The sequence below is a fragment of the Chelonia mydas genome, chromosome 1 (genome assembly GCF_015237465.2).
Source record: "Chelonia mydas isolate rCheMyd1 chromosome 1, rCheMyd1.pri.v2, whole genome shotgun sequence".
Lineage (NCBI taxonomy): Eukaryota > Metazoa > Chordata > Testudines > Cheloniidae > Chelonia > Chelonia mydas.
In genome coordinates, this window is record NC_057849.1 from 152884530 (window position 1) to 152910870 (window position 26341).

The 26341-nt window shown below is 42.0% G+C and overlaps 1 long non-coding RNA gene across 1 annotated transcript; it reads left to right on the forward strand.

Moving 5' to 3' along the window:
- Positions 1 to 2119: 2119 nt before the first annotated feature.
- Positions 2120 to 23048, forward strand: LOC114020516. The gene is made up of 3 exons (XR_005225960.2): positions 2120 to 2601; positions 3608 to 3679; positions 19310 to 23048. It is a non-coding gene; the product is annotated as an uncharacterized LOC114020516 (long non-coding RNA).
- Positions 23049 to 26341: the final 3293 nt, after the last annotated feature.

A 26341-nucleotide genomic window follows, 5' to 3' on the forward strand; every position in this document is an offset into this window, starting at 1 on the left:
ATTGAAGAGAGTCCAGAGAAGAGTAACCAAAATGATAAAAAGTTTAGAAAACATGACTCATGAGTAAAGGTTGAAAGACTTAGGCATGTTTAGTCTAAAGAAGAGGAGGCTGAGGGAGGACATGGTAACAGTTTTCAAATACATAAAAGGTTGCTATTCAAAGGCTGATCAATTGTCCACCAGATTGACAGAGGGTAGGACAAGAAGTAATTGGCGTAGTTACATTTTTATCAGTGACCTAGAAGAAATCGTAAAATCATCACTGATAAAGATTGCTGATAACACAAAAGTTTGGAGGAGTGGCAAATAATGAAAAGCACAAGTCACCCATTCAGAGCAATCTGGATGGCTTGGAAAACTGGATGCAAGCAAACAATATGCATTGTAATATGGCTAAATGTAAATGTATAATCTACGAACAAAGAATGTAGGACATACTTATGGGATGGGAGAACTCTATCCTGGGAAGCAGTGACTCTGAACAAAGATTTGTGGGTCGGGTTGAATAATCAACTAAACATGAGCTCCGAGTGTGTCCAAAAGGGCTAAAGCAATCCTTGGATGCATGAACAGGAGACTCTCATGGAGGAATAGAAAGGTTATATTACCTCTGTATTTGGCACTGGTGCAACCTCTGGTGGAATACTGTGTCCAGTTCTGGTGTCCACAATTCATAATGGATGTTGATAAATTGGAGAGAGATGAGAGAAAAGCCAAGAGAATGAATAAAGGATTAGAAAACATGCTTTATTGTGATATATTCAGGGAGCTCAATCTATTAAGCTTAACAAAGGAAAGGTTAAGGAATGACTTTGAGTCACTAAGCACCTACATGGGGAACTAATATTTGGTAAGGGGCTCATCAATCTAGCAGAGAAAGGTATAACACAATTCAATGGCTGGAAGTTGAAGCTAGACAAATTCATACTGGAAATAAGATGTAAATTTTTAACAGTGAGAGTAATTAACCATTGGAACAATTTACCAAGGGTTGTGGAGGATTCTCCATCAGTGTCAATTTTAAAATCAAGATTGAATTTTTTTCTAGAGGATATACTCTAAACGTTATTTTGGGGAAGTTCTATGGCCTGTATTACACAGAAGGTCAGACTAGATGATCACGATGGTCCCTTCTGGCTTTGGAATCTATGCATTTAGTTTGCCGCAATGGGAATTTAGGTTAGATATTAGGAAAACATTTCTAACTATAAAGTTACCTAGGGAGGTTATGGAATCCCCATCACTGGATATTTTTAAGAACAGGTTAATCAAACATCTGTCAGAGATAGTCTAGATCAGCGGTTCTCAACATATTTACCATTGTGAGTCGCATACGCAGATCTCCATGTGTTATGTGGGCTGCATCCACACAATATATATACTACTTATATGGCCCTGGGGATGTCGTATGGGCTGCAGCTGTGAGCTGATTGGGCCACAAGCGGGCTGAGAACCACTGGTCTAGGTATACTTCATTGTGACTCAGAGCAGGGAGATAGATTAGACTTGAGGTGCCTTCCAACCATACATTTCTATGACTTTATAAGGCGCATATATATATATATATATATATATATATATATATATATATAAACAAGGTGCTCCTGAGCACTTGGGGCCATTAAAGGTCCCATGGTACTCTTTATAAGACTAGAGCCGTTAACCATATCCCAAGTTGGTTGATTCATTGAAAAACTAGAGAAACTATTCACCAGAGGTGTTTTGTAGTGTTCATTGCCTATCATAGAGCTACAGGGGCTATCTCACCTTTGATTGTTCCAAAGCTCTCTTACATTATAAACTTTTCAGGGCAGGGATCATGTCCTTATGCATATATGCTGGTGCAGCACCGAGAACACAGAGGGCCTGATCACTCCTGTGCGCTTTGGAAATTACTGCCCCTTCTGTTGCTTTGCCCTTAGGGGGTAACTCCTACCTCTTGCTCTTTTGGAGGTTTTGAGAACCTGGCTGAGCGGGTTTGTTTCTTTCTTCTTCTTCTCTCAAGTGGTTCATCACTACAGCCGCCTCCTTTTTCTCCCTTTCCATTAATTTCTCTCTTGCTCACTCTCATCTTCTACTTGCCTGCTCCTTTTCATAATTTTATCTTTCCCAGGAAAACGAGAGGAAACCATGACAACACCCTTTCGGATACCTGTGATGGGCCACCATCTCTGATCCAAATGATACTTGGAGGATAGCAGCTGTTTGTGGCTCTCTTTCCAGCTGGAGTCATTGACCCCTGGTGTTCGGTGGGCAGATGCTAAAGGAGCTTTCAGATTAGGGGAGACACCTCTCTGAGGAGCACTGAAATTTGGAGGAGACACTTTACAGAAAAAGACTTGTGTGTGTGTGAGAGGCATTTCCTGAGGAGACTTGGGCTTTAGAGGAATTGCACTCACTTGAAGGGCTACCACACAGCAATAATGTGCTTCCGAGCTGCAGAACCCCAGCAGGACTACCTCCACTAACATCTCACCCTGGAAACTGGAACTTCTTTCTGCCCAGGTTGTGCTGAGCATTTCTCTTGGTTTTTGCTCCATTTGCCTCCCCTACCCATGTTTCCCTTGACGAGATTCTAAGTGCTCATGCTAACCCGCTGAGGTAAGACACAGGCTGAGAAGAACACACGCTGCAAAGAGCAGAGCTTTGTCTCTTTAGCTCTTGAGCACCGATAACATGCACATTTTGTCTTCTCCACAGAGAAAAGCTACTGAAAGCTTTTTTTCAGTTTTTGATTTCCAGCAAAATCAATGACCATGCTTTATCTGGGGAAAGACTTTTTTAAACTACAAGCTGATTGTGAAAAGCCCCAGTATAAACATTATGCTTCATTTAATACCTATACATCTGTTAAAGTCTGAATTCTTTTGGGGTACCTATATGATCCACATAGCTATTTAGCATGTGAGCACTAACATTAGTGAATTTATCCTCACAACACCTCTGTGGGGCAGGGAAGTATTACCCCCATTTTATAATTGGGGAACTAAAGTACAGAGAGATTAAATGACTTTCCCCAAAGTCACAGAGGGAGTCTATGGCAGAGCATGGCATGAACTTACTTTTCCTGAGTGTGAGGCCAGTACCTTAACCACAAGGCCATCCTTCCTTCTGTACTGTTTGCAAGCTGATGATAAGAATCAGCCACAGCTGAAGCCAGCAGTGTCAACACAGGCTGATATATTTATTACAAATGTAGTCAGTGAAGAGATGGTGGCAGGGCATGGGGGTCCCTCTTGTTATAGCCTCGGGGATGCTTCATACAGATACAAGTTTCATTGCTTCAAAACAATCTTGATTCTTTAAACAGAGATGAAAATCCTAGCTCTAATCACCCTGAAATGCAAGGGGAGGTTTGGATCCACAACCAAATCTAAAGATTATTGCTTCCCTATCTGTGTAATAGTTTAACTCAAAATCCTGGAGCTGAACTCCCAGCCTCTACCCCCAAAAGTCTGGAGAAGCTGAAATCTGTTTTCGTATTTGAATGTTGGGTTCCTCTCTAATAGTTTTCAGACTGCAATCATTTCTTTGAACATCGAACAATCATTTCTTCAGCGAAATAAATTCTAATGAACTTCTATCTCATTCTTTTTAACCTCTTTAGATACCTCCTGATGCTTCTTGTTTCACTTAAAATAATGAAGAACTTGTCAATATCACTTTTAACCAAAAGCAGGTAAGAGAATACTTGGAAGAACTAAAGTCTGCCAGCAGGTCTAGCTAATACACATTCTGATGTCTTACCAATGAGCTTATGAGCTTTCTGAACCACTGGAAATTATTTCTGAAAGGTCACAGAGGGCTGGAGAAAAGCTGATAAAGTATTGCCTTTTAAAAAAAAATTAAAATGAGCTGCTCTGGTCATCACTATACAGTAAATAGAATTTCAGTCCACAGTGGAACAAATATTAAATGAAAAACTTGGAAACACGTAAGAGCCATTGAGTGACATTGGTAAAGAATTGCAGAAATAGATGCCTGCTTCTAACACTTAGATTGTAAGCTCTTTGGGGCAGGGACTGACTTTTTATTCTGTGTTTACACAGTGCCTTGCACAATGGGAAAGAATAATAATTAAACAGGTAACTTTATTAGAAATGTTCAGTGTTATCCCTAAAACTACATTCTCTCTCTGCCCCAATACAGAGCTTCCCCTCCTAAAATCATAACCTCTTACCTTGTTTCCTACTGCAAATTCAAGGAAATAGTATACAGATCCTCATAGGCCCTGAATCTGCTCCCATAGATATGTGATAGATAATGGGAGTTTTGCCATAGACTTCCATGGGAATGGGATTAGGCCCTTCAGAGAATATTGAATCATAACAGCGTGTGTGTTGGGTACACAGACTGCGATCAAAGGGAAGACTACTGCTGGAATGCTGGTTCCAGTTTTGGTGTCCCCACTTTAAAATGGGTTTTGAAAAATTGGAGTAGTAGGTGCTAGGAAGAGCTACAAAAATGAGCTGAGCTGTAGAACGCATGCCTAAAAATGCTTGACTTAAGGAGCTCTGTTCATTTACAGGTGACTTGATTGTGGTCTATGGATACCTACCCATACACAGGTATTGGCCTTTTAAGCAAGACTGAATGTCTTTCTAAAGAATGTTTTATTTCACCCACAAGTTTTTTGGACTCAATATTGTTCATATACATAGTAGAGAAGAGCAATTCCCTCCACTGCAGTAATTACTGTGTAAAACTCTAAGACCTGTGTTATGCTGAAGATCAGACTTGATGGTCATAATGGTCTTTCTGGCTTTAAACTCTATGAACTTGATTCTTTATTTGAATTACAAAATTACTGGATGATGGGAATGCAGTGAGTAGAATGTAGTATAGGACTTGAAAGAATTCATCATAAAATCGTACATGATAATTCTTTCAAAAAGGCTGGCAGACAAGTGCTGTCCTGTCCAATGTATTTGAAGGTTGACTAAAGGACCATAAACCAAGCAGAAAGGTAAACAACAAGATGTCAAAATGTGAGGGAGGTGTCTAGTGAGGTGCCACTGAGGTCTAGTTTTATTCAATAGATTTACTAATTGGACACAAAAGGTAAACAGCACAGTAATTATTAGATGGCACTAAACCTGGAGGTTTCACACATCAGTGAGGAATAAAGTATGCTTTGAGGGGAAAGGAACTGCATTCTGCTACTTCTTTCCCAGATTGCTTCCCAAGAAATACTTTTAGTCACAATGTCATTGGGAACTTGAATTTCAGTTTTTGTGTTTAAGATAGTACTATTGTTCTAAAATATATCATCAGGCTGGCTATCTAATCTAATCTGTCAAACGAGTTTGGTTTTACCAAATAGTAATATGGTGTCATTAGGATCCACTAGACAAAAGGAGCTCATCAGAAGGATGGCACTTTAACAGTGCAGCTCTAACCTCCAGCTTCATTCTCAGTGTTGGATAGTAGCCCAAATCCTTGTTTAGGTCTGGAACCCACAACTATATGACCTCATTCTGTCATGATTTTTCTGTATCAAGCAAAATCTACCTACACATCTCAGTTCACAGATGCCTCCTCAACATACGAACTTTCTGCTGTTATCACAATAACAGTCGTGCCTGACACTGAGTAGGAATGAGTGACATCAAAAGGTGAGGTGGTTCAGGCTCATTTGAGGTTTCATGTTTGCTGAAACTAATCTAAACCTTCTGAGGTCTCTCATTTCCTCTCCTCCTCTGCTTCCCATCCAAACATTATCCAGTCTTTTAACACAATCTGATCAATCTTACTTCCCCTGACTCCATCCTTCCTTCCCTGTGGAAAGGGGCTTGCAGGGTCTTTTGGCTGTTGGTGTTATCGAAATTATGACTTTCTATTTTGTTGCACAGTTATTTTGATAGGGTTGAAGTTCCCTTCCTTGTTCTGTCTCCCTTTAAAATGCTGAGACGAGAACTGTCCTGGCCTGCTCTAGAAAGAAGAGTTTCTGTTGATCCCCTCTATGAGGTCTAGCCAGTGTCCCTCCATTGCGTCTACCCTATCTCATGCAGTGGGGCCATTCATGCAGTGACACGGGGACATCACTGAGTCACAGACAGGCAAGTAAGTTTTACTTTGGGCAGTAGGATCTGCCTGGCATATTTGTGTATGTTGTTAATCTCTCTTTCTGGTTTCACTCCTTTAGATCTCAGGAATCTGGCAGATGTAGGAGAGGCAACTGTCTTGCTGCAGTGCCAGCCCTGGGCCCCCTTTAAAGAAGGAGCATTCATATATATATTTATAAGTGTGTATGCACGTGGTATTGTTGCCCTTTGGCCTGAGTGGTTTAGCCAATATTTGGGACCTTCCCAGATGGTTTCTGGTAAGATGGTGGAGGTATTTCTTTGTAAATAAATAGGATTGCACCAAAGAATGTACACAAAGTCCTGTTTCCCTCAACAAAGCAGGAACAAGAGGCAGTTTCCTTGGTCAGAGAGCTAAATCTCCTTTTCCAAAGAGTACCTGTCCGAAAGAAGCTTTGTCTCTGGCTTCCTCCCAGAGTTATGCACCATTGATTCCTCCCACTGTCTGTTCTCTTTCCTCTTGATTTCTGGTTCCTTTCACAGAGCCACAGGCAGACACAGCTGCAACAAATCAATGCCCCAGCCACAGGGTGTGCGATCAGTCTCCAGGAAAACCACTTTTGCCACATGGCTTAGCTTCTGCTCAGGCCTTGCCATGCTGGCCCATGCCTGTAGTAGTCGCTTTTATTGTTTCAGCTATACCTACTGAAAGGGGCATTGAATTTCTTCCTCGTTTCGCTTGAATGAAGGGTACTTAGTTGTTGGAGTTTCCCATCTTGGTCAACATAGGAGAGTCAGTTTGTTTCAGTTCAACTTCCTGGAAGAATGTAAACCAGTGAGGGATCAGCAGATGCCTCTGCACATCAGGCAGACATGGCCACAGCCTGCTCTCTTTGCACACGCTTCTCTTTATAGGCGTAGTTTGACTTCTATATGGGGGGAGGAGGGGCAGCTCCAGTCAAGCCAACTGGGCTAGGCCTGAGGGGGGTGGCAAATTCTGTGCTGGCCCACAGGGGCACCATTTCAGATTTTTCGGGGAGTGGAGGGGGCAACTTTAACTGTGATTCCAGGAGCTACTTAGGCAACTGAAAACTCTAATTTTTTTGCAGATAATTTCTAAATTGTAATCTGACAGGAGCACTGTATCTAATTCCTATATCAAGAAAGAAAATTAAATAACTATTAGACCCACTCAGCTCTAATACTAACATGTTCTGATATCTTGTGGCAAGTCACTTATGGGACACTGGTTAGGTTTAAAATTGTAATGTATATTCTTATTCAGATACTCTTACTAAAGTCAGAAGGGACCATCGTGATCATCTAGTCTGACCTCCTGCACATTGCAGGCCACAGAACCTCACCCATTCACTCCTGTAATAGACTCCTGTAATAGTTACTAAAGTTCTCAGATCATGATTTAAAGACTTCAAGTTACAGAGATTTCACCATTTACACTAGTTTAAACCTGCAAGTGACCCAGGCCCCATGCTGCAGAAGAAGCGAAAAACCACTAGGGTCTCTGCCAATCTGATCCAGGGAAAATTCCTTCCCAACCACTAATATGGTGATCAGTTAGACCATGAACATGTGGGCAAGACCCATCAAGAAGATACCTGGGAAAGAATTCTCAGTAGTAACTCAGAGCCCTCCCCATCTAGTGTCCCATTTCCAGCCATTGTTGATATTTGCTACAGGCAGTCACCGATGGGCTACACACCATTGTAGGCAGTCCTCTCATACCATCCCCTCCATAAAAGTATCAAGCTCAATCTTGGAGCCAGTTAAGTTTTTTGCCCCCACTGCTCTCCATGGGAGGCTGCTCCAGAACTTCACTCCTCTGTTGGTTAGAAACCTTCACCTAATGTTAAGCCTAAACTTGTTGATGGCCAGTTTATATGTATTTGTTCTGGGGTCCACATTGATGCTTAACTTAAATAACTCCTCTTGCTCCCTGGTATTCATTCCTCCGATTTATGTATAGAGAGCAATCATATCTCCTCTCAACCTTCTATTCGCTAGACTAAACAAGCCAAGCTCTTTGAGTCTCTTCTCATAAGATAGGTTTTCCATTCCTCACATCATCCTAGTAGCCCTTCTCTGCACTGTTCCAGTTTGAATTCATCTTTCTTAAACATGGGAGACCAGAACTGCACACAGTACTCCAGATGAGGTCTCACCAGTGCCTTGTATACTGGTACTAACACAGCCCTGACTCTACTGGAAATACCTCGCCTGATGCACCCTAGGACCGTGTTAGCCTTTTTCATGGCCGCATCACATTGATGGCTCATAGTCATCCTGGATCAACCAATACCCCCAGTTCTTTCTCTTCCACTGTCACTTCCAACTGATGAGTCCCCAGTTTATAGCAAAAATTCTTGTTGTTAGTCCCTAAATGCATGACTTTGCACTATTAACTATCATTCCGTTTCTATTACTCCAGTTTACAAGGTCATCCAGATCTTCTTGTATGATATTCTGGTCCTCCTCCATACTGACAATATCTCCCAACTTTGTGTCATCTGGAAATTTTATTAGCACACTCCCACTTTTTTGTGCCAACGTCAGTGATAAAAATGTTCAATAAGGTTGGTCCCAAGACTGATCCCTGAGGAACTCCACTAGTAACCTCCTTCTAGCCTGACAGTTCACCTTTCAGTGTGACCTGCTGTAGTGTCCCCTTCAACCAGTTCCTTATCCACCTTTCAGTTATCATATTAATCCCGATCTTCTCCAATTTAACTAATAATTTGTCATGCGGAACTGTACCAAATGCCTTACTGCCATCCAGGTAGATTAGATCCACTGCATTTCCTTTGTCTAAAAAAATCAGGTATTTCTTCAAAAAAAGAAAAAAAAAGATATTAGTATCTTTGTTACCACCTCTTGAATCCAATAATTGTAGAAAAGGTTTTAAAATGTTACGAAAGCTAATGTTAAAAAATTATAGAATATACAGGTTAAGAAAAGAGTGTCTGTACATCTGGATATAGTACTTAGATTATCCACAAATACAAAGTTTGTTTTAGAAGTCATAAGATATATATATATAGTACCTAATCAGCAATAACCCAAATTTAGGTGAATAAATTTAATAATACGGTTTAAATATTAGCATCCAATTATTCAGGTTCATTACTCATAAAAAGTGATACAGAGAGTTGGTCATGGAAAGCAAATATATCAATGGGTGAAGATTGTCGCTCAGTAATTGAGAATTTAGGGTAGGTTTTCCGTTAGAAAATACAGTCCATCAGGGAAGTATTTGAGTTACTTTCCTGACTGCGCTTCTCATTGGTACTCCAGCTCATCCCGCCTGGTATTGAGGATGTCCAGTGATATCTACAATTACTTTCTATCATTTAGGCTACTTTACTTTTTGCAGTTCACCAAGCCTGGAACAGATCATTTAACTTTAGGAAACCTCCTAACAGCCCTTTCTTATCTTAATCATCTGTTAATCACTCTGTTTATAAACAAAATTCTGACTCCTGCCTCAGGGGCCCAAGCTGGGAGAAGTCTCCTGTCTCCTCTGCCCAACTCATTACATTGCACACGCCAGCTGCCAGCCTGCCCCCCAAACTCTGCCCATGCTTCTCTTTTTGGCTTTTTCTGTTCTGCTATTCTCAATGGTTTTAAGTGAAGACCAACAGGTCTGTCGGCAGCAGCAGCTTGCCCTGTGTTTGGGTCAGCTTGGCCAGCTTTTAGGTGAGTTTTTTGAGAGTATTCTTTTATTGTTTTTGTCAGCCTTTCACCATACGTGCTCCTCCCATTTTCAACTGTCAAGATTGAAGATGCTGCCATCTGTGCAGAATTGCATGTAAATACCCTGGCTGCAGTCTTTATAAGAATCTAGCAGCATAGCCCCAAAGAGAATGGTAAATGGTGTAGATCCGAGCACGCAGCCCTGCTTAATGCTAACTGTGACAAAAACGGCTCTGATGAAGCACCGTTTTCCAGCACTCTAGCCAGCATGCCGTCATGGAATGAGCACACACTGGTGGTGAATTTGTGGGGGTACCCAGCTTTGTGCAAGATCTTCCAGAGACCCTGGCGACTACCAGTGTTTGCAGTGGTGCTTTGGCACAGAACCATGTGATGTGTCTAGTCCTGGGTGTTGCATAGTGTGATTGCCTTCCACTTCTCGCTTTGTACCCAGCCGCCAGCTAGCTTTGCTGAGAGGAAGGCAGAGTATGTAAGTCCTCCTTGCTGGCACGTAGCCTCTTCACAGTCAGGGCTCTCAGCAGTACCTCCTTATGGCACCAGCTGGAAACTGACTGCACCTTGCGGCTTCAGACTAAATGTGCGAGGGATCTCGGAGCAGCATGGGTGCTAGAGGTGTAGTATGCAGGCCCACCGGCATCTGGATATGCTCTTGTGCTCACCAACCATGCCTGAGCTATGGATAAATAGTCCCAGCTTATTTAACCATATCTGTTATTGATGGCTGCCAGTAACACCTTACAGCATAACAGTATGGTGTGTGTGTGTGTGTATTAACCTTTCTCTACTGTGTGTGTATTTTTTCAGCAGTACAGACCCATTGGGTGTGTGTGTGTGTGTGTGTGTGTGTAGAGAGAGAGAGAGATGTATTGTTAATGAAAAATGTATTAGAACTTTGCTTTACAATAAACATTTAAAAACCTTCTATTAATATACACACACACACACACAAAGGGGAAGGAAAGTGCTGTTTTTTTTATTCTATATTATTGAAAAGCCAAAGGAAAAAAAATCAAAATCAAATTTTAGTTGTAATTAGAGCTGGTGGAAAATTTTCAACTTTGATTACATTTATTCATTGAAATTTCAATTTTTTACTGAAAAAACAGCATATTTTCAGGATAATTTTTGCAAAAATTCTGTCCTGTTTTTCAAACTGCTCTAGTTGTAATGGGATTTCAAGGCCTTTACTGAAATGGGTGGGTGTAAGTTGTCTGCAGCGCAGAGCTGAGACCAGCAAAGTGTGGCTTTGACGGTTCTTAGCCTGTATGGAACCAGGGAGGACAACGATTTAGCAAGTGACAGAGGTTTGTCAGAGCTGTCACTAAACCCTGGATGGGATAGCTCTGGGAGAACCAATTGCACTATCACAGCTGCAGCAGCTGTGTTTGCTGCCTGCATTGGCACCGCAGTGGTGCACTCAGACAGTAGTTCTGAGCCTTCAGAGCAAATGCAGTCACAGTAGTGGTGTGAACAGCTGAGCATCACTGTTAGAAGTTGTGTATGTGGAGTGTTACAAGCATACTAAGGGTTTGCTCTGGTGGCTGCAATAAGAAAATGCCATCGTGCAGATAAGGGCATGGAGAGAGAGAAAGGGAGGAAAGAAGAGCCAAGAGATGGGAGAAAGTGAAAAAAAGAATTTTTCAAAAATAGTATTTTGCTCTGCCTTTGTTAAAAATCAAAGAAATACCCACCAGCTGACAAAGTACATTGAATAATTGGACTTGCGATACAGTGCCAAAAAAATACACATGGACTGTGGTGATAAAAGGCTTTCTCCCAGTGGAACAAATCACTTATCAGACTATGATACAAAGTAAGGAAACATGTCACTGAAAGTGAACTTTAGCTCCACAGTACCTGCAATAAAGGAACACTGACTAGCGAACTAGCGAGACTTAGACTTAACTTTTACTTTCCTGCTCCTGTGTAACTTTTTATGCCATATTGGCTAATATCTGTGCCTCAGAATGAATATTTTCTGCTAAAAACATACACAATTCCCATTTTCTACCTTGGTATTTTCCCTTCAAATTTTTCTCTCTCTTTTCAGGCCCTTTGTCCCTCATCCATTTCATTCCTTCTTGGTCTTTTCCTCCTTTTCATTCCTTTTCTTATTATTCCTGCACTTTCTGTCCTTTTTCTTTTCTTTCTCACCTTCCAATTCATTTAGGGCCTGAGCCAAAGCCCATACTTTGTCCTCTTCTCTGTCTGAACTCTTTTCTTCCCCATGTGTTATCACTGAACACTTAGGAAGGGAAGGCAAGTACTGGAAAAGCCTTTCCCTTTCCCACAAGGTTCTCATTTTTCTCTACGTCCTTTCACTGAACCATGGGGCCAGGACCTTGTTGAAGAGTGATCACTGTGTTTTCCACATATTTTATTGAATGACTGAGCCATTTATAGCCAGTGCTTTGTCCCAATGACCGTTTCTAGCAACTGGCTCTGTCCAGCGATGGCCGCACATTTTTCCCTTTAGCAGAGAAAGCTGCTTATAAATTCTGATCTGACACTTGATATCTTACTCAATAAAATCCATTGCACCAAACTCTCATTATTCAGATCCCTCCCCTCATTTCTGATTTACTTAAAAAACAAAATACTGTGGAGATGAAGTGAGCATTCCAAATACCACCTGAATAGCACGGTGCACACATGCTTGCCTCAGCTCCCAGCAATTTCAGTGGAAAGATTTCCGTGACTTCAGTGGGAACTGGACTGGGCCCTAAAAATGTGGTCATTCTTGCAAGGTGATTACTGACTCTGTGATTCCTGCACACCAGTCAAGATACACTAATCCTATATCTGAAAAGCTTAGGAGAGACTGCATAGCATGAGTCATGTCCCACTGATTAATCATTTTTTTCATCCTTTGTTATCATCCTATGTTTGCTAAGTATCAGGAAGCTCCTTCTGATTGGAGCCAATTGTTAGTGCCAATTTTTTTTCCAGAAATATGACCTTTTGTTCCTTGGACATGCCTTCCCATGTGCTGGCAGTTAAAAACCAACCACCAAACTAACAAGACGGATAGGGTGACCAAACATCCCGATATTAGGGGCTTTGTCTTATATAGGCAACCTATTACCTCCCCCCCATCTCGATTTTTCACACGTGCTATCTGGACACCCTAAAGACAGAACAGTTATAATCTCTTATTATTAGATGTAAACTCGTTTCATTTTTCTAAATGAATTATTTCAGAATGACTGGAGAGTTGCTTAAGGTGGGGCATGTGTGTGTGAGTGAAGGTTTGCACGTAACCAAAGAAAGGTGTCCCGGGCCGCCCAGAGCTGTTTGTTTCCTGGGCTGGCCTATAAATTCTGGGCATCCTGGATGCATTCCAAGCAGCCTGCCAAATTCTAGACAAGCATGGGTAATTCTTAGGCTCACCCCAGCTCTAGCCATTAGCTAAAGTTTCTATATCTTTGACAGCAAAATACATTTCTTTGGCAACTCTGTGGCAGAACATCCTGGGGCTTCAGGTCAAGCAGAATGTTTTGTATTGATACGATCAAAATGTTTCCTTCCAGTTTTGATTTTTTAAAAATGTTATATAACATGAAATTTAAAAAATGGTAACAGTCATTTTGAAATGGAAAATCAAAAGTTTCCATTCCGAAAAGTTCCACTGTAACCTTACCAAAATGCTTTAACGCTTTTCTTTCTTAATGGACTTTTATCAACATTAACATGCTTCATTTTCAACAAAAGGTGGGAAAACAGTGTGTTGGAAACTTTCCCAACAGCTCTCTTCAGGATAGTCCAGAAAAGCCAGGGAGGTGATGTCTGCTCATATCAATTGTAGAGCAATGTAATTTAAGGTACAATGAATAATAGGTGCCCAGACTCCTCTCCATATCCAACTCCCTACCTATGCTATGGCTTCACTTCATCTGCAATGCCAGTGTGGGGACCTTCATATAGTGATTCAAAACCATTCTTCAAAGTTAAACTTTCCTCTGGAATCCCAAAGGCACCCTATCTTCTCCGATTTGTCTCTGAGGGCCAATTCTGAAACTGGCACCATGTAAGCAACCCTAGTTGCAAGACCAACACCTTAGATTGCAAGTTGTTTGAGACAGGGAATATCATCGTTTTGCCTTTTGTAGATTGTTGATCACGTTTCTTGCATTTCATAAATAACACCAGACTTCTTCTGTCCTTTTAAAACTTCGGCCTACAGGAAAGTACATTCTTGGGTATTTTGAGTAGTGCCCAACGTGCAGCATAGACGATAAAATGGGTAAAGCTGCAGCATGGTACATTCTGTAACCCTGGTTTATTCTTAATAAGGTTTCTCTGTTATGCTGAGTGTTAGAAATATCAGAAGAATTAGTGCCTCTCCCAGCTTTATCCTCTCTATATGATGGACTTAACGCTCCTTCTCATGAAAGACTGGATCATGTTCTATAGCTTTCCTTCTTCCAGTGTGAGATGACCTAATGTCCTTCCCCCTCCCCCCCCGGTCCTCCACTGTAGCACCACAACCTGTTCTTATCCTATTCCCTTACCAGCAGGACACTCCAAGCTCCCCCACTGCATATCCCAAACCATGTCCCGAGCTTCTCGACATGAGGCACAGTCTTTGGCTACCACAGTCTGCTCCAGAATAAACGCTGACATTACACAGCTCTTGAGGAACAGTAATACCTCCGTAAATCAGGAAGAAAGAGACCTAATTTTAGTCTGAATACAAAAGAGCTTTAAGATCTACAGATGGAAAGTGCTATATAAAAGCTATTATGTGGGGTTTTTTTCTGTTGAAAATAATTCTGTTTTCACTAGGGGCTTGATTCAAAGACAGCCAAAGTCCATGGAAATATGCCCTCAGCAGAGCGGCAGGGAATTTTTGCACATTTCAAAATTTAGAATAGTTGAATTTCAAAAAGAGGATTTTTTAAATTTAAATGTCTTTCCCCTCCTCCACTTTTTTCCCCAACCACAGACAGCCCTCGCTGTGAAATTCCTTTCCGCCGAGTTAAATGGGGAAACTAAACAGGGACTTGTGGGGATAGAATCCAACCTTCACCCCATCTTGGGTGTCAGGCCTTGCAGCACAGCTGTCTTGTCTCAGTGAAGGGTTTTGCATGGGTCCTCTGCCAATGGACAGATCTCACCTTTCAACTGATATTAAAAATGTATCTGGATCTAGAAGAATCTCTGCGGCTTGAGGTTACTTTTGTAGTTAGTTGGAAAAGTTTTTAACAGGATCAGGTTTAATTCATATTTGTCAAGTCCTGTAAAATTCAAAATTTTCCCTTGTGAGGGAAGCGGTGTGTATAACTTGAGTGCATTGTGGACTAGCATGAAAACTGTAACAAGCAGGAACCTTGGCACTTGTTTCTTCAGCATCCAGGAGCTCTTCAGTCTGTACAGGGTAGAATAGAAATGTTTCCTTTTCCGTCACCAAGCAACTCCAGTCACTTAGATACAGTTCTTTCCAAGGAATAAGTAGGTATCCTTGCCTCACCACTGGTAGGTGCACTGGCAATGCTCCTCCCCCCAAAACCTTTCTGATTACTCCTGCTCTAGGTGACATTAAAAGAGGATACTCACTCAAAGGAACTCAAGCTATGGAGAAGGAAGAGTGATAAATGGCACTAATCCTTTTTATTTCCACCCCAAACCCAGATGTTTTTGAACTGGCCCTGGCTTCTGGAATCCACTATAATTCCAAATATAACAATATGGTGCTATAAGAGAGCCCTTCTAGGTCGTTGGAATTTAAAAATCCCTCTGTCGCAGGCTCAGGTGAATGTGATACCAACCAGGCTACTTTTAAAAAGAAAACAAAACAACCACCAGAGATTTGTCCTATTCTAGGGCTGATATTGGAATTATGGACCAGAATCTTATCTCCGTTACATTGGTGTAAAACTGTAGCAAGCGTATGTGGGTAGAATCTGTGTCAATCCCAGTGCTGGAAATTCTTTATGGCAGACCTCAATATCCTTGACCTCATTTTCACACACTCTTTTTATTCAAATGCTGCTTCCCTGTGTCCTTTAAATGGAAAATGAATAGTTTTAAGACTCCAACTGTTTGATTTTGACAGCAAGAAGCAATAGCCATTTAAAGATATATTTATCATTTCAGACAAGCCAGCCCCGTTAGCTTTTAGAAGGTGTGATTTAAAGTTATTTTGAAAATTTTTAAAAAACTAAAAGGAGAGAAGACTGCAGATATTTGTATCTGCATCTTCACACTGTTGTTCAGAGATCAGAATATTATATTTTTTTTAGTGAGATTTACCCGCATTAATTTAACATAATTCATGTTTGCCTTTAACTAACAGAGAAATTGGAGCTGGCAAAGTGGTACATGATAGTGTTAAAATAGCAGTGAATGTTACTCATGCCCATCATTGTATGTAAAGTAAATATATAACTGATTCTGTGCTGGCTTGAGCTGGCATTGGGTTTTTAAGTCTGGTGATTCTGATTTTAATGTAACATATCCTGTGTGTGAAAAATGTAGTTAGCACAGATTGTTGTGAGATGAAAGCACACTTGTGTTTATTTTAAATGATTTGCTGTAGTTTGTTTAAAGCCAACATTCCTGGGCAGTGAATGCGCTGGTGATGAATCATTCAAACTAGGTGAAGGGTCAGTACTGCTGAAAGAAAAAATGAAAGTTGAGTGGCTTCATTAAATTTCAAGAAAATGGGTTTTAAAAAAATAAGAATGACATTAACATTTTATTTCCAAAGTCCAGGTTTAGTGGCATCGAGAAATACAGAACGTTGCTCTTTCAGAGACCTATTTTTAGTTGCTGTAGTGCATGACTATTGCTAACCAACTTCACAGATTGTCCACCTTGTACTGAGTGGAAGGGTTGGAATAATGTTAAATCCAACTTATTAGCAAGAGCTGTGAAGCAAGAACAGAATGGTGATACCACACCAGTGGCCTGATGCAGGCTTTGAATGTGATTATTATTGATTAGTTGTATTAGTATAGAGCCTAGGAGCCCTAGTTATGGATTGGGACTCCATTGTGCTAGGCACTGTATAAACAGAACAAAAAGACGCTCTCTGCCCCAAAGATCTCCCAATCTAAGTATAAAATAAGAGCAGATGGACAAAGACAGATGAGGGAGTAAAAGGAAACAATGAGACTGGGCAGCATGTCTCAGCGCAACAACAGCCCTCCCACTGGCAATTTTTCAACAGGCATCACGGCAACAGAGAATTTTAAGAAGGGATTTGAAGGTGGATAGTTAGGTAGCTTAGTGGATGTTTACAGGGAGCTCCTCCCAAGTGTGAGGGGCAAGTGGGCAATTGGGGCTGGCATCATGGCCCAGTTGGAAGTGGGAATCAACCTTTCAATACTGCATGAGATGATAAGTAGGGTGGGGAGAGGTTGTGAGGGCCTTGGATGAGAAGACAAGTAGCTTATGTTCGATGGGAAAGAGAAGGTGGAGCCAATGGAGGGATGCAAAAAGAGGGGTGACGTGGTCAAAGCGACAGGCTTAGGAAATGATCTGTGCAGCAGTATCCTGAATGAATATCAGCAGGGTGTGATGAGGTGTATCTACCCTGCACTGGCCCAGCTAGGAGTGACCACACATGGTGAGCTGTGGAGTCCATGCCCCCTCACCCCTGCTGTGCATGCTCCAACTGGAGACAGGCTACAAAAGGGAGCAGATCAGCTCAGTCAGGGCTGGCTGAGGAAGAGAGCAGATGCACGCTGCAGGCTCCTGCCAGGGAGTTGCTGGGGCTCCAGACAGCGAAGGCTACACTAGCTGAATTGATCGCAGAACCCCTGCTGACCACGAAGAACGAGAGAGATGGAAGGCCACTCCTCTCCTTAGGGGAACTAATAGAGCAGAACAAGAGTAGGAAGCAGCCCCGGTAACGCAAATGTTGAATCAGGAACCTGAGCCTGATTCAAAGATTACCGGTTTTCCAGGGGCCTGGGTCAGGATCTGGTGGGTGGGTCTGGGGCCCACTATCCCACCCGCACCTACCATTGGGCGCAGGCACTGCCCAAGTGCAGCTTTACAGACTCTGGCTTCTAGGCCACGCTACCCTGAAGACAGGGAACAGCCCCAGTGCCTCTTGCCACTTGAGATGTAGCTTCCTATTTCTTTGTACTCCTCAACCCAACACCCTGTGTTGGGGTTTACATACCCCGCGACAAAGGGCGAGACTGCATTTGTCAAGGCCAGAGAAAAGAGGTTGTGGTAATCAAGACATGAGATGATGAGAGCCTGGACAACAGTTTTAGTTGCATGGATGGATGGGAAAGGCCATATCTTAGAGATGTTATGCACAATAAATCTGCAAGACTTAGACATTGCCTGGATGTGAAGACCTAGAGATAGGGCCACGCAGCTGAACCAGGGTTGGGTGTGCAGGGGGGGGGAGCTGGGAGGAGTAACCCCCCACATGGGAAATATTGTGGGGACTGAACAATGTTTCCACCCCCATGTGTCAGGCCTGGCAGGGAGCAGGTAGGAACTGGGGTGAGCAGGGACCAGGTGCCAGTGCCCTGTGTGGGGAGCTGGACCGAGGCCAGGCAGCCCCTTTTCCCTTCCCATCGGCAGAGCATCCTCTGAACTGCTGGGAGCCCAGGACAGAGCCACATCCAGGTGATACTGCGAGCTGGGAAGTGGTGTCCCCCATGGGAAGCAGAAGTCAGGCATAGGTATGGGGGAGGCAGGGATGGGATGGGGTCTGCTGGACATTATCCCTTGCTCTCCTGGGCCTTCCACTGTCCTTATTTTCCTCCTAGCTTACCCCACTACCCCCCAGATCCCCCTGCTCCCTCACGGGGCCTCCACTCAGCAATGTAGTTGAGGATAAATGCAGATAAATAGAAGTTACTCACATCTCATTTGGGGAATATGGAGTTGAGTTTAGGTGTTTAGCCACTATTTTTTTTTTTTTACCAGTAAGCCACTTCTCCCACTGCCCCCCACCCAGTATGCACATCAGTGCCCTTCCCCCAGAAAGCAAACTTCTATAACCTCTGTCCAAGATAATTGAGAAAGGACATAATGGGGGGGGGGGATTAAGAGCTCTCTTTTAGCCATGTTGAGCTTGAGCTGACATCTAGACATCCACGAGATGTCAGAGAGACAGGTTGAGCTTTTAGTTTGGAGAAAGAGTCAGCTCTGGATAGAGAGGTAGACCTATGAGCTGTCAGCACAGAGGTGGTAACTGAATTTGTGTTTGCAGAGGATGTTACCCAGACCTTAGGTGTAGAGGATGAGGTTAGGGGACCAAGAACAGAGCCCTGTGGACCCCACACAGAAGGTTGGGGTGAGGGCATAAGGATATGCTGAAGGAATGATTAAAGAGGTAGGCCGAGAACCAGGAGATGACAGAGTCACAAAAGTCAAGGGAGGACAAGATTTCAAGAAGAACAGCCTGGTCAGAGGTGTTGAAGGTGGCTGATAGGTCAAGAAGGATGAGGCTGGAGCATTTCTTTCCTCAGGGATTCAAACACTATTTTGTATTTCCACAATCTGCTCTTCTGACATCTACTATTGGCCTCTGCCTCTTGGTTCCTGCCTCTCTCTTCCTGTCTGATACCTCTTTGCTCTTCTTGCAGGTCTGGGTGAATGCCGAGGAGCCCTAGGAAGATCAGCGTTCCTAAAAACCAGAAGGCGTGGAGGTAGCGGAATGCTCCTGTGTAAGGAAACCACGCAGATGGGTACACTTTGGAGAATGGACATAATTCAGGATGAACGTTGTCCTGGGTGAAAGGTGTTTTTACACAGAACAAAGATGGAAGGTTTCATCAGAGGGACAACTTGATAATTGTACTGCCACAGTGCTCTTCATCACCTCATTTCCCCCTTATTTTCACAAGCAGAAGATTATTCTTCTAGTAGGTTTGCCAAACTGACCTGGATGTCAGAGCTAATCCCATAGCTAGGCAGCCACTTGGAATAAGACTGATTAAAAAACAACCTTTCTCTGAGCAAACAGTGGGTTTAAATTCAATAGGGAGATTAACATGGCTAAGAGCATCATGTCTTTACCAGCACAGTCTATGCTGCTGAGATTCAGCCAGATATAGTTCTAAAGAGCCCTTGTCCCTGGAAAGGGCTGAGTATACCCCATATGGATGACAATCGCTGCCAATGTTCCTTGTTTGTGAAGGGCTCAAGACAAAACACAAGTTTTCTAGTCTCTCTCCCTCTCATTTGACTAGGTTTTTTAGGCTGTGATTTTTGAAGGAGCCAATGGGATTTAGGTGCCTGACTCCCTTAGGCTCCTTTGAAATCCTGGCCTAAATCAGTTATAAAGGTATGGACTAGGTTTAAGTAGGGTATGTTTTAATATGGGAAGACTTGGGTTTGATTCCCTGCTGTGCCACTGACCAGCAATGAGGTAATTTGGCATCTCTGTTTCTTAGTTTCCTCATCTGTATGATGGAGCTAATGACACCCTCCTTCATAAAGCTCTTTGAGATCTCTGGATGAAAGGTGCTGTACCAGACTACATATTAATGTTATGGTTTGCCTAGACATGTGAGTGATCCCTGCACATGCAAAGCCAATTTTTTCCTCATTTGCACTCATGCAACTTCAATGAGGTTGCATGGCTGTGTAGGTGAGGACAGCATTTGGCTCATTATCTAAAAGAGACTATCCCTTATTAATAAGGAATGGATGCTTCCATCTTTGTAAAAATTAGAGATGCAGTTTTAGTATGATTGGATACAAATTTGGTAAATCATTTGTAGTTCAAACAGGAATTACTTTGGGGAAATTCTATGGCCTGTGTTATACTAAATCATCACAGTGGTCCTTTCTGGCCTTGGAATCTATAGACAGAGAAGGAGGTCTGGCATGGACTCTTTACAGTTATCTGTAGGAAGGTAAAGGATGAGGATTAAAGCCAGTGACCAGTAGAGGTCAGAGTTGCACCATGTAAATGAAGTTGGAAAGGAAGTTAGTTGACACTTAGGAATGAGTGTTTCAATATTGTTGTAGCAGGATCTGAGCTATCCTCCTAAAATGTGTATTACTAGTCAAAGTTACAATAATTTGCTCCTGGCCTGAGAAAAAAATATACCACTCTTAATAGACTGCAATTGTAATATCTACCATCAAATTTGAGCTAGTGCTTTTAAATTGCATTCAGAATATGAGGTTTCAGAATGTATTGCATAAATTTAAACTTTTCCATTATTGAAGCTCTCAAGTACTCGATCTGAGAAAGGTTACCAAATGTGTTTACTTACAAATTTGGGAGTATCGACAAAGTCGCAATGCAGTGAATTCGTCATCTGCTCATGACTAGCAGATGGTCCTCCTCCTTTGCAAGCAAATTGCATGACTCACGTCTTGCATGGTTTGCAAATTGAAACTTAGAAACTCTGGTGTCGAGGTGGACAGTTCCATCCATTTCTAATCATGCTGCCTGCCCGTGTGATGAATTTATTCGTCTTCACAGTGAGGATTTTACTATGGATTTTCCATAGTGCTTTTATTTTTCTTATATAAAAATATTTTGGATTGGATTTTCATTTACAAGAAGACCACTTTACATGGCAATTTAAAAGGAGTTTTAAGTACATAAATTACATGTACATTTTACAGAGGGTGTGAAAGAGGTGACTGTGAAATACATTTACACAGGCTGGGTTTTCAGCATGAGATGTAGCTAAGGCAGATCACTGCAAAGGAGCCTTTTGTGATCACTTAATCCTGGGGCAGTTCCGCACCAGCCCAGACCTTTGCATAAATCAAAGCAAACTGAAGGTTGCTCTAAACCATGCCAGCTGCCGGTGGTCAGAAGGCACTTTAATTGGGCTTCTCACAGGGGTAGGGGCCTGTGCACAAGAAGTTGCAGGATCAGCACCTTTATAGGTAAACATCTATGAGGGCTGGTATGTTGCAGATTTGTTACAATGTTACTAATTTATAAGGATAAAGTCAGCCATCACCATAAACCCCTACACTTTTGTGAAATGTTTGTTACCAACTATTCTTACAGTTTTCTCCATTTTTATCAGTTTGTTCACTTTGGGCATTTGAGTTGTGTAGTCAACTTCACTGCTTCCCCTGTCTAGTCAGGCAGCCAGTTTCCTCTGTTGTTTGTGTGGGTCTGCAACAAAGCAATGAGAGAGCTGCATGTTTCTTTTAAAGAATAAGAAAGTGTGATTTTTAAAACTACAAAAAATGGCAGGGGAAACCAAGGACAGGTGTGAACCTAAAAATGCCTTTAACTCCTTTTTTGGCAACTGATTAGATTTCAAGTTGACAAGCAACAAATTTGATTCTTAAGCTGTAACTTGTTTACATTAAATATATCTGTTCATCTATTGGGTACAGGAGCGCCAGTCATATAAGAGAAATAAGCTTTGCGGTTCTGTCAGACATTCACACACCTTGTGCAATGTGAGGCACTTGAATTAAAGCTGAGTGTCTTCAAGTACTAGAGAAATGCAAGTGACTGGTATAACTGCACTATGATTTTTTCAAAGGCTTTTCTATTTTGAAGTGTGTTCTTTTCTTGCTTTTATAAAGTGGGATTTAAAAAACAGTAAAATGGTAATTGGGGTTGTTTTTTACCATTTTCTCTATCTTTATATTCAAAATCTTTTATTTACAAAAGAAATTATATAATTTACAAATTGAATTTATTAATACAATATTTTCCAGGTAAGGGGCCTTATCCTAAAGCCCATTGGAGTCAATGGAAAAACTCCCATTGATTTAAATGGGTGGATCATGCTTTGATTTCTGGCATGGACAGCCGTGAGCTTGGCAGCCAGGAACAGAAACTGACCTGTGAGTGCCTTCTTTTTCATCTGCCCCTTTATACTCATGTTACAACAGATGGGAGATCAGCTGGATGAACTCTAAGGCCCAATTCTGCAGCCAATGGGGAATCTTGGTGTGAAATCCTGGCCATGTTAAAGTCAATGAAAGTTTTGCCATTTACTTCAATAGGGCCAGAACGTCATCCTCGGGGTCTAATCCAACTTTTATTGAAGTCAATGGGTGTCTTTCTATTAACCTCAGTGGGAGATGGAACAGGATCTGGATGAGGATCAGGTTCTTTGTAAATATACCTCCTTTGAAAAAAAATTAAAAGTCAATATTTTAAAACTTACCTCATTTTCAAACATCAACAGCCATGAAAAGAGAAGCTGGCAGCCAGTAGAAAAAATTGACAGGAGCTCTGACCCAGTCTTATGTTGCTGTTTCCCAAAGACACTCCTGCAGTCTGTAGTACCTTATATCTGAAAATCAAATTAAAGCGAATGCTAGGACTGTTTTTTGTCTGGCTCCTCCTTAGAGGTTAGCAGGGCTCCTAGTGTCCCCACCTCTCCCTATTCCACACCCTCCTGGGGCCTGAGGCAGCCTGGTACTTTGTGTTTGTAAAGCACATTGAGATGGGCTAGAAGGTCCTATGCAAGTGCAAAGTACTATACTATTATTAGCATTCTAGAATTGCAAGGTGTCTGGAACAGGGCCTTAGGAATCTTGAAATAAATAGAGCTGGGCAAAATGTTTTGGATGACGAGTTTATTTCACTCTCTTTTCCACTGCCATTCATGATGACAATGACTAGGGTAGTCACTGGAGAGGGTAAAGAGCGTGAGAATGACTTTATAGCCTGGAAGTTAGGGCATTCATTTAGGCTGTGAGAGAACCAAGTTCAAGTCCCTGCTCCAGTGACTAGTTAATTATTTATAAACAATGATCAGTTTCACAAAGAGAGAGAGCCTGGTACGGAAATTTCTCTATCATATAGCCTAGTGGTTAGAGCATGCACCTCCAATGTAGGAGACCTGCATTCAAATGCCTTCTCCCCCTCAACCAGAAGGGAGAATTGAACCTGGGTCTCTCACCTCCTTGCTGAGAGCAGAAACCACTGGGCTAAAGGTGATAAGCCTCTCCATGGTTTAGCTCTTCCCACTGTCTATGAGAGGAGGGGAGAAATGCCACATTTCCAAGGATCTGCTAGGGAGGCAGTGAGAGCTGCTTGCACCTGCCCTCAACAGAGCTTCAGGAGTAGAAAACCCTTCCTCAGTTATGGGACTTAATAGCAGCTGGTCACTATAGGGCATCCCTGATATCTTATCTATACTAGTAAATTTCATAGCCATAGTTCACCACTAGTGCAGCAATGGTGGTAGTGCTAATATAGACAGGAGTCACCCATTTTTATTTAAATGACAGAGTGATAAAAGCACCTAAGTCCTACCTACTCTATACCTTCCACTATTGTTGTGACCAGTGGAGAATTACAGCTATGAAGTTTAGATGCAGCTCAGGAGTTTCCTTGTTACTGTCCTAAGCACTACCTATTCCTGGGGCCAGGTCTTGGCCCTTATAAAAAACCATTGCACCAGGAGAAAGAAGGTTTTTGACTGGTTCCTGGTCCCCCTAGAGGCTGTTGTGCTGAATGTAGAAGATGGGTAAACCTACAGAAAGAACTGCTTAATTCCTCCATGAAGATGCCACTTTTCAATAGGGAGTGCAGGGTTATTTAAGGGGAAGAGGGAAGGAAGAAGGGGAGAAAAGGAATGGTCTTGTGGTTGAAGCAAAGGAGAGGGAAATAGAAAAAAAAATCCAGATTTCTTGGGTCTGCCACAGACCTACCATGTGTCCTTGGGCAATTCACTTAACCTTCCATGCCTCAGTTTCCCTTGTAAAATACAGTTAGTACTAATCTACTTCAAAGAGGTTTTGCAAAACTCAATGTATTAATGTTTGGAAGGTGCTTTATATTCCTTAGCTGAAAGGTGCCATAGAAATATGAAGCATTATTAGTAATATAATTATTATTTTAATTTCTTGATGTCCATGCCTGACAGCTTCTGAAGAAAGTGTCAAGAAAGCAAAGTTTACAGAGCTAAATATACAACCAACCATCGTTTAGACAACATATCCAAATGTTTCCCAGACTGGCACAATAAATAACATTTCCAGATTCTACCCAGGAATACAATGAGGACATGAAACACAACCACATGCTGCCAAAATTCAAGTGTCTTAATTACCTTAAACTTGCAAGCTGTTAATAGAGACATTTCTTTCACAACTGCACAGAATGACTTTATTTGTTTAGCCTCAGTCTCCAGCCTAGCACCAAGTTTTAAGTTTGGCTTATTGAGCTATACAACTTCAATTGTACATAAGGGTGATATTCAACAGGAACGTGTCCATGAACAAATAAGATATTTTCCTTTGTCTGTGGGGAAGGTGCGATAAGGTACACATATCTTTCAGGGCTCTTGGAGGGGTCCCCTTTTCCTGCCACATGACAGCTCCTCTGGTGGTGTGCCTTGGAAGAGAAAATGCTGAGCTAGAAAGCTGTGTGGTGTTTCTTTGGGTTAACACCAAATAAGGGGTGTGAGGTAGCTGAGGGAGATACTCCACCTGGAAACTAGTTAGGTGCAGCTGAGCCTAGTTAGACTCAGTATCTCAAAAAGGAACTAGATTCCTCATAGGGGAGGACCAACTAATTACACTGATTTTGCACCACTGAGAGTCAGCTGGCTGTAATGGAGCTGATCTGCACCAGTGTGAGAAAAGAATGAGGCCCAATGGGTTTTATTAAGCAAGAAGCTGGAGAGGGAACTCTCCAGAAACAAAAGGGCTGCTTTTGTTGTTGATTTGTATATTTGTTCTAAAGTTTACTGACTCTAAAGCTGAGTGGAAGAAATACAGCCAGAGACTTTTACCAAGTTGCTATTACTTTGGGCAGACAATATCTCCTGAAATAAACGTGAAACCTCAGAGGGGATTTTTTGTTCTGAAGCCTGAATTTCCTGTGAACACCCTCTGTAGCTGCCCAGACTGATTCTGCCATACAGAGACTATACCCTAGGACTCTACAAAAGCTCACATGAAATAACATCAGAGAATTAATTCCTCAAGATGAACACCTACAATTTTTGCCATAAGGACAAAAAAGGATGAGAGGTGATAATGTGTCTGGAATTATGTGGGTTTTTTTTGTTGTTGCTATTCTCCTGATTATTAACATTGTTTTCCTACAAGAAAAACAAAGTCCGTCCCCCCCCCCCCCCCCCCCCCCCCCGAAACCCCAACCCTAATATAGAGAGATCTTGGAAGCTACAACATAAAAGATTCAAACCTATACAAACAGCCAATGGCAGAGTCAGATTTAATTTTTAAACTGCTCCTATATATGTTATTAAACCTCACTACAATGACAATAGAGTGCTAATGACAGAGAAGTGACAGTCATCTTACTTGATATATATATTTTTTGTGTCCAGATGCTCTCACCTTTGGCAGTTTAACTCTTGACAGCCCCTCCCCCCCCCCCCCCCCCCCCATTTTATGGCCCGCAATAAAAGTTCTATTTCCAAGAGGAAAAATAGAAAAGGAGGACAAATTAAAACAAAGGAAAGTTCAGATAAGAGTGATAACTGATGGATTGGTGGGATTCCCTTTCTGGCGTGTTCTAAACTGCACCAGCATGGATCTGACAAGGCAGCCTTCTGCTGCTACTCACAGAGTGGAACTATTCTTGGAGCTACAATGAGGTAAGACGTCCTTTACTTCAGATGCACAGTGTGCATAGTATGAGGCACCATGAAATGAGAGTAGCTACGATCTTAACAGCTTTTATAACCTGAGAAGGAGTT